This window comes from Mytilus galloprovincialis, chromosome 7, assembly GCF_965363235.1.
Source record: "Mytilus galloprovincialis chromosome 7, xbMytGall1.hap1.1, whole genome shotgun sequence".
Lineage (NCBI taxonomy): Eukaryota > Metazoa > Mollusca > Bivalvia > Mytilida > Mytilidae > Mytilus > Mytilus galloprovincialis.
The window spans coordinates 26161918-26171299 of NC_134844.1; the positions used below are offsets into that span (position 1 = coordinate 26161918).

Consider the following 9382-nt stretch of genomic DNA (forward strand, 5'->3'; position numbering starts at 1 on the left):
AGTAAATAGTCGTAATTCCTTGATGTATTTGGACCATACGCTAGATGTATATATACTCGTTTCGTTATTGACTGGTAGAACCATTTTGGTATTTAGACCATATAGGTAATTTTTGAAATGAAGCTGTCCATGAAAACACCGTATAAAATGCGTAACAAACGTTTCGTTATGTCAATGCAATATCGTCCGTAGATAAAATCATGTTTGCTTGACAAAAATATCCAAAATGATATAGTTAACCTAAAATATCGAAAGAGTTATTGGTCCGAATGGGTATATGTTAGTTATAATGAACAGCTGATTGACGCGTTTATCAAACATCCTTATGTCGTCACATAAGCTGTACAGCATAACTCACATATACAAACATGATAGTTCAAAAGTTAGCGCTATTAATGTAACCATGATATAAAAAGCCAGAAAATAAGGGGAAAATAAGATAAGGCATAGATTCCCCTATTATATATCATATAGGAACTTCTAGGAGCCTGAGATTGAGATTGAATATCTGCAAATATCCAAAATTGTCTGTTAATTGTATACTATGCATCATATTATAACAGTTATATATAAGTCATTTTACCTACACATTAGGGGTAACCATTTATTTCGAACTATATAAACTCCTACGGCATGTTGGTCAAGTAGGGTCACTAGAACCGTCAAGTTTAAATGATTATAATGATATAATTTTAACCGATATATAAACCGTATATGTTTTTTCCAGTTAGATTATGAATCATTTTTTATCATTTCTTTATTTGAAAAATGAAAGGGATGTTGTTTGTACTGTCTCGGTATTTTTCGGTATTTGTATGTAAGCATGTGTGACCTGTCTACATAGTTATTTCCTGAAGTATAATGTCAACGCTATACACTACAACTCTCTACGTAGGAAATCATAATAGAAAATAGAAGCCCTGAAATATCAAATCAACTGGGAGATATATATATTCTATAGGCAGGTGCAGCTGGAATGATGAAACATACAAATTGGTGAGTTCCCAGTTGCGAAGATGAAAGCATATTTGTGTTGTGAAGTTTTGTTTTCAACTGACCTTCATTGTCAATTTCTAGATGTAAGTCTAGATATGACAATGTATCAAGCAGACTTGACATTATCTGTTGTTTCCTGTGTCGGATTTGAACTAGATTAGATAGAGGGAATTACGAGGAACAATCACACACACGTGATTGTAAATGTCACCAAGTGGAATTACCTTTTGACACAATGCAAGTAAAATATGCATCTAATTAAAGAAAAATAGCAATTACAGAAGTATAATTATACTACATACTTTTTAGATAAACGAAAAACATTTCTGTAAGGATCTTTCCTTGATCTCTGGTAGTACACTTGTATGTTCCCTCGTGTTGATATGTAATATTAGTGATTTTAAGATTACATGTTCCATTAAACGTATTCTGTACTATTGTAAAAGAACGATTCTGTAGTGTAGGGTTGATTTGACATTCGTCTGTTACAGTCACAAATGTATTATCAATTTTAATCAACCATTGTAGAGTTTCGTTCACAGTCATCCTGTATGGACACACGAGGTCAATCATTTCACCAGGACGTACATATTGAGTTTTATTTACAGATGAATCTAGAATAAAATAGACGGCTCATCCTAATTATAACACCAAAAACACCCGAACATAATATTTTTTATGGTTGTATTACATTAAGCCTTTTAACACATTGAAGTGGTGCTTTACTTTGGTTTCATCATAACAAACGGACAAAAGTGGCCCTACTTACACCTTAAAAACTACTTTGAGTACAGTCACCTTTCAATTTATAAAAGATTTAAGTCCTGGCATCTACGAGATACATAAAAGGTAAATGCAATTTGTGTTTCAGAAAGAAATAATCTTTTATTTTTTGGATTTTGATGGGCATTTTTTTTCTCTTTCTGCAGCAGGTGTTTTTTCTTCAGGGATCTGACAAAATAAATATTTTTATACGGTTTATCTATTTGATTTGCAACTTCAACTACTATAAAATATTACAAGCCGTTTTTTAAATATTCACATTCACATTGTCCAGTGCTATCACAACAGCCATTATTGACATTGTTGGTACAAGCAGTTTCTCAGTTACATGTTTATATGATTATTGTCTTTGATGATACATTTGATTTCATAAACTCCACATTTGTTTTGTGATTTGAGGTCAATATTTCTTGAAAAACAGACATATCAAAGTGGACAAATAAAAAAGACACTATCAATACGACTCTTTTTTTTATTGAATGATATGAACTATATGATCAGTATCCACATATAACCAGCATTTTACTCAAGATAGTTGTATTAGTGGCAAGTAAAATGAAAAACTACAATTTGAATAAATGAATGATTATAACTTTGCCAAATGTTTGTTATCGTTGTTAACGTTTTTTCATGAACGCCACACACAAAGTTATTAGCACATTTTAATATGTGTTGCAATGTTTTGATGTAGCTCTTTGGTCTGATATTTTTAGAGAGTCTTTCCCATAAAACGTACACTATGTATTTTTGTTGTCTTTAATAATTAAATTAGAGACTGAGACTACGAAAAAGAACCAGACGACTCCGACGGAATATGATTTTATCACAACTTAAGCACCAGACAGAGAAAGTGGACATATTTTTGAAAAAAAACCGCCCATACATGTTTCCACCGGCCACGTACATTTCATAGTTGTCTGAAATTGATTATCAAATTGATATTTATGACATATGAATAAAATTAATATGATCTACGATTATAATAATAATTTTTGAAAACTAGTTCGGAAACCGTTTTCCAAATCAGTAAGTATTTAACGAGGTTTCAATCTCATACATCCAGTAAAATAAACTTATCATGTTTAGAACAAAGATGTTAATCGTCTCGAGCTAAGTATGCACCATATTCTAGTTAAGTCGTAACTCATGGACTTAATACATGTTGACTATTTCGTATTATATTTTTTTTTTAAATTTTCATGATTTTGATGGGTTTTTTAAATATAGAATTATGTTCTAGGACCCAAGGAAGCGACATTTAATAGATCCCTCTTAGTAGATAATGTGTTGTTACTGATTCAAAAAGAGTTACTTATGAACAAGTTTTCTTTGATAGCCCGATAGGAAATTAAAAAAAAGTCAAGAAAAGCTTACCATTTGAATAATATTCATGGAAGAGTCCTTTTCAAGGCAATGTTCCTTCAAATATGGGTTTTGACTTAATCCATTGAGAATATATATTTCGCTTGTAATGGCAATTTTGATGTACATATGGTAAAATTGTAATCGACAACTAACATACATCAATTGTTAAGACGATAAGGCAAAGTAACAACATCATATTAACTTTAAAATATTGAATAAAAGAAATATATTACCTCCATGGCTTACATTAAACAAGATAATCAAAATGATCACTAATCTTGTATTAACCAAACATTCTAAAAAAAGTAATTGTAAATCAGTCAAATATTTTACACAGAACGTATTCGAACCAAAGCGGACAAAGAAGAAATGAATATGTCACTAGTGAACGTACAGTTTTGAACAAACAACGTCTCTATTGACAACAGAATGCTTTGCACAGTTTTCCAAGATTTGCTACAGAAAAATGACTTATTGTATGAATATTATTAAGGTTATTTATGCCCGGGATAAGAAAATCCTTTGTTTTTCGAATAATTCATCCTTTTGAAAACAGTAAATTTATCAAAATGACCATATATTTGATATTCATGTCAACACCGAAGTACTGAATACTTTGCTAGTGATAGATACCCTCGGGGACGAAACGTCCATCAGCAGTGGCATCGACCCAGTGGTGTTATAGTTATCAAAGGTACCAGACTTATAATTTAATACGCCAAGTGAAAACGTTCAAAGTAAAATTATTACAAGTAAGTATATACGTTTCATTATCTGATACCCCGTTTTTGTACCCTTTCACTTTTACATTTTGCAATATAATGTAACAAGATGATAATGTGATGCAGATATTCCTGTTCCATTATATGGCTTGTGCTCAGAACTGTATGAATTAGCAGCAGATGCAAGTAATAATTCGTCATGTCAGTCGTATTTGTTTTGTAAATTGTTTTGTTATTGATAAGGCCGTTAGATTTTTCAATTTTATTGTTACATATTTTTTTTTATGTTGGTACCTTTTATACGGTATGATTTTTTTCTCATTGTTGAACACTATATGGTTGCCTATAATTGCTTTTATCCACTTAATTTGACATTGGGTGATATTTGTCTCATAGGTATTTATACAACATTCTATATAGTTCTAAATAATAGGTAGTACCCTTATCTTTTCTTAAAGACTGGGATTACATTGAATTTTCTAGTAATGTTATACGTCGTCTTAAATCTAATAGAAATTTTTCCACTGCTAGCTCTGTAAACAATATTGGTTGTATATTGTCTGGTCCTGCTGCCTCATTTGGACGAACTTTAACTTCATCTCTTGGTTTTGCTATTTAATTTTCCGTTCTTTCTTAATAGTATTTCATTGAAAATGTAAATAGAAATCACTAGTTAATTGCATAAAATTAGGTAAGTACTAGCAATTTATGAATAATATGACAACAATTATACAGATTGCCCATGTAATGAAACAATTCGTTGATTTATGATTTCAACTGTTTCAAGCGAACGCTTTACAACTAACTTTATTTTGCCTTTAACTTTTTTTTAACATTAGTTATGAGTCTTTCATAAACAACATGCGCGTCTGACTTTCAAAGTGTTTATTCGGGTATCTATGTAATATAGTATGCCATAAGACAATAACTAGTCTATAATTCTAAATACCTAATGACTGGAAATTCCTTGTTTTTGCTATGCTTTCCATATGCTCAGAAATCACAATTTGGTTTTCTTTTCTGGAAAGAAATATACAGAATGTTACATGCATGTATAATAAGTCACAGGATATTTTATCCTATCAATGAATATTTTAAGGCGTGTGATTTTAAAACTATTTACAACGAGAACATTTTTCATATTTCAAATTGATACAGATTATTGGGAATTATGTAATTTGAATGGTGGAACAAATTATTCTTGTTCGTACACGTTTAAGGATTTCTCATCGTCTAAATATTCCTAGTACTGGATTGTGCAATAGTTTAAATTTAACAAATATGATTAAAATTTTATTTATGTCCCAAAGAATTATAATGTCTTTATTTTCTATTCTTCGAGTAAATTCAATTAGGTAATGGTCCTATTCATTCAATAAATTGACAACTGAGTTGAAAAACCATCACAGAAGCAAAATCAGAACAACAACAAGAGATATGTATGGATTTTCTTTGCCATAGGGATTTAACCGTAACATATGGTTCATGTATATACAGATGAACTGACTACAGGCTGGATAGAACTCTCGAGTGAAGCACAGATACCTACAACACGTTTTACTGACTATGAGATTTCAAGAGTATAATATTATGATTTCTGCAATCATTTTCATCAATCAAAATCAAAGCCTCAACAGAACTACATAATTTGATACGATGGAAAACAGTCTTGATTGATCCATGCCAATGCGTATACACAAAATTTGTTTTTTATTAAGAACCTTAAATATTCAAAAATTGTAAGATTTGAAACGCTCAGAAATAAAATAAAAAATGATAAATAGAAAATTTTAATTATCTAAGTAATGACTGTAATATTTTTTCTGTCTATGAAGAAATAACATCAAACTTGTGGTGCACACTGAATAACCCGCTAAGTGTGCACCATATTTGTTTATGTTATTTCGAATAGACAGAAAAATATTACAGTCATTTCTTACAATTTAATTCTAAATTCCATTCTAAACCGGAGTAAACCATGAAAAAAACGTTGCTGACGTGACGGTCACATGACAAAATTATGTCTATGACCTGATAAACAAAACAACGTCAGCCAATCAGAAGACGCGTTACATCCAAAATTAAATTGTATAATAAAGAATAAACTTTGTTAATGTACAACAAAAATGTTTGAAATAATCTGAAACGTGTCCTCCCCCCAAACATGCCAACATGACGTCACCAGACACCCAGGAATTTCTAGCTTGTGGAGAACGCGTAAATTCCTTTTAGTAAATGCCAAAGCATGTCAATATTAAAAAAACAGCCAATCGTGTGTATTCTTATACATTCTGTGATTTTTTAAACCATCTCAGCAATTTTGAGAGGTCATTTCTTTGGATTTAATTTTTTAACTCAGTAAATCTGCAAAGATGTCCTTGAAAAGATATTTACGACTACCGTAGACAATAGTGACCGCATACATAATCGCTAAAAGTTTTGAGACGTCCTGGCTACAATTAATTAAAACTTGATAACGCCATGGCAGAAAAACAATGATCAAAAGACAAAAGAGTACACAAAACACAACATGAAAAACTAAAGACTGAACATAACGAATCCCATCAAAAACCGGGGGAAACCAAGGTGACCCGGAAGGGTGTTTACATCCTGCTCCACATGTTTATTGACATGTTCCGCAAGAAATATATTAGTTCGGGTGAGGTAAGAACCAGCCATTTTTGAGTGTAACAAATAATCGGAAACATTTGGGTGATTTGTGTTTTACGAGGACACATTTGACATAGATATATATGTTATATGTATTTATACTAATGCAAATATTTTTAGAATTTGTTTTGGCAAATTTTCATTCGGTTAAGGACCAAAGTTGTAATGACTGGCTATCATGTAACACTGGTTTGTTTTGAAAAATATTAAAAGCATTCAGGTGAAATACAAAAAAAGATCAGAGATACGTTTTGTTAACTTTGACAAATTGTTCAAGAAACTAGCGTACAATTAACTATGGTACCCCAAGATCTTTCGAAAGCTCGAGTTTTAACCATACATAATTGCATTGGTCTTATATTGCACTGGGCTATTAAATGTTTCTGTATGTTGTACTCTCTTATGTGAAGTTATTAAACATATTTACCATACTACAATGAGTTATATGATATGGTGCAAGTTGCCGTCCACAAAAATAATGATAATAGGACAAAGAAGATTTCAGTCAAATGAACTTCTCAATGTGAAATGACAGACGGTATAAACGGTAGACTACCATGTTTGAACTGGGACAGTGAGGATCGCCCAATGACATTGAAAGCATTTAAAACGAAATTAAAGTTCCAAGGGTCGTTAAAAAAAGCAGGGAGATGAAAAATATGCATATCTAATGATATGGGTAGGCCAGAAGAGCAGAAATGTTTATAGTACATAGGATATGACCGCTTATGACATGAACACACTGGAAAAATACTACGAAAACTTTGATGCCTATGTAAACCCCCAATTTAACCAATTTTCTCAAGCTATAATTTCCAATATAAACTACAAAAAACATAAGATCTAAAAGTTCGGGTCAAAGACTGCAAGTACGCTACGGATATAATGGTCAGAGACAGGAGATTTGTTTTAGACAAAATCATTAAAAGTTAAAAATTATAAATGAAGGGTATGAACTTACCTTAGAAAAAGCCTTAGATATAGCAAGAACTTGTCTCAAAGAAAATTGCAAATTTTAAATAGTTGGGAAGACCAGCTTGTCAATAATATCAACAGAAAGAAAATATACTCAAAGCAAACTAAAAAAAAAAAAGTTATCCACACAAATATGAACATAGTACTAGGCCTAAATATAAACAGGACAAAGCAAAATAACATATACGTCAGAGGTGTGGATATGATCAAAATGCAGAACGTTATGTCCTAATGTTATTACTGCTATGACTCAAGTGACTCAGACACTTTATTTGTTGGTGCACTCTAAAATGAAAAAAAGAATTAAGGTGACACATGGTTTGAAGATATCATAGTAAAAAATATCAACATTAACTTTAAATTTGACATTGGTGCAAGTTGTAATGTTCTAAATCGTTCAGTTTATAGACGTACGAAGACAAACATTTTATTAAGCAAACCAGATTCAAGACTGAAATCATTCTATAGGTACAATATAAAATGTGATGGCAGAATAACTTGACCAGTTACACTAAAATACCAGAAACATGAAGAGGAATTATATGTTGCTAATACACAATCGCATCTCAAACTAGATGAAGACAGCAGCAAACCGACATCCTTTAGTAAATTGATCGGAAGTTATCGCTTCCTGAAAGTTACGTTTGGAATAAAGTCAAACTCTTTTCAAAGAATGATATATAACTACATCAAAACAAATATTGAAGGAGCAGAAGTAATTGTAGTTGGTTAACTTATTTGGGAATCTACAATCCAAGAACATAATGGGAGACAGAAACAAGTTTTAGTTAGAGCGATACAATGCAATTTAAAACTCAGTAAATAAAAAGCCTATTGCCTATGCATCGAGAGCACTAACATCAAGTCAGCATGTATCCATGAAACACATATCGGACTCTTTTAATTCTAGAGCTACAGAGTTTATGTTTTGGCTTGGAATGTTGTCCAATACACAAGACATTGTAGAAAAATGTGAACGGCGCAGTACACAACAAGAAAACTAAAAACAAGGAACCTATAATAATTTTTAAGCTTTCAGATCGGCCTTCATCTAAACTAGCAGCTGACTTGTTTCGATTCAAAGGAGAACATTATTTGCTAACTGTTTATTATTAAAAATGGCCAAAAATCGATTAACTGGATGAATGAAGTTCATCAAAAACAATTTGCTACTTTCTATAAAAGCAAATTTCTATGTTTGGATACATTGATCAGTTGATTATAGACAACGGTCTGCAGTTTGCAAAATAATATGGATTTGTCCATACCACAACTAGTCCATATTATTCACAAGCAAATGGACGAGCATAAAGATTTGTACAAACAGTGAAATAAAGAAAAGCAAATATCCATACAAAGCCATGTTGGATTACAGAAAAACACAGTTAGATGAAATCGAACTATCACCAGCACCATTGCATATTGGACGACATTTAAAATCGAGTTTTCCAACATCAGCGCCACTGTTGAAACCAACTTTTGGAAAAGAACAGAAAGTTAAAAAACTATATAACAAAAGACATCAAACTCAGGAATTATAATCCAACAAACACAGTGGAAAACCGCTGAGAAAGAAACAGTTATGATTCAACACAACATTACGTTAACAACAGGAAAAGGTTGTCCGAAAAATATGAAACACCTATAATCGTATATAGTTGAAACTCTTGGGGGTAACCGCCTAAGAAGAAACTGTAAACATCGTAAAACAACAAGAGCAACATTTCAACCTATCTTGTAAAATAAACATGGTTTAAAACAATAACACACAGTTTATTCAAATGATTGATGATCAGTATTAACATTGTATAAACGGAGACAATTTATGATACAAAAACATTAAGATTTGAGACATTGTAAGAAGTTAAAAC

At 31.5% G+C, this 9382-nt stretch overlaps 1 long non-coding RNA gene across 1 annotated transcript; it reads right to left on the bottom strand.

The window, feature by feature from the left end:
- Nucleotides 1-1304: 1304 nt before the first annotated feature.
- Nucleotides 1305-4863, bottom strand: LOC143081595 (uncharacterized). Its single transcript, XR_012979979.1, has 3 exons — nt 4816-4863; nt 3378-3440; nt 1305-1610 (listed from the first exon to the last, which is right to left on the bottom strand). It is a non-coding gene; the product is annotated as an uncharacterized LOC143081595 (long non-coding RNA).
- Nucleotides 4864-9382: the final 4519 nt, after the last annotated feature.